Below are 551 nucleotides of genomic sequence, written 5' to 3'. Positions count from 1 at the left end.
AAACTATTAATTAAAAATAACACAACATTTTCTAATAAACAACAATTTAAATAATATAAAAAAAAAAAATTTCCAATATAAATATTATAATCAAAATACATATGAAACCAACCACACCAAAACATAACCAACAAAACAAAAAACAAAAACACAACAAACCACAACACTCGACAAAAAATCAAAAAGAAGTATCTAAGAATTTAAAATAATTATTAAAATATAATCTATATACCAATTTGTAAGTGAATCCACGCGACTAAAAAAAAGAAAATTGGAAAAAAGTGATTGCAGAAAAAAAGTAAAGTTGAAGTAATGCAAAATAAATCAAATTGGAAAGGAAATATTATACTTAGAGATGATTTTACAAACAAACTAAATCAACCTGATAAATAATTACATGAAAAATTTAACATCAATGAAATAAAATACTAAAATGGATTATTAAAGACAAACTTGAGGTCATTGAAACTTCCAAAAGAATAAAAAATTCCCAGTACAAAAAACTGAAGAAACAGAGCTAAAAAAAGTAAATAACATATGGAATTTAACAG

Source organism: Penaeus monodon, chromosome 28 (genome assembly GCF_015228065.2).
Source record: "Penaeus monodon isolate SGIC_2016 chromosome 28, NSTDA_Pmon_1, whole genome shotgun sequence".
Classification (NCBI taxonomy): domain Eukaryota; kingdom Metazoa; phylum Arthropoda; class Malacostraca; order Decapoda; family Penaeidae; genus Penaeus; species Penaeus monodon.
The sequence above is the reverse complement of the archived record's forward strand: the minus strand, read 5'-3'. Positions refer to the sequence as shown.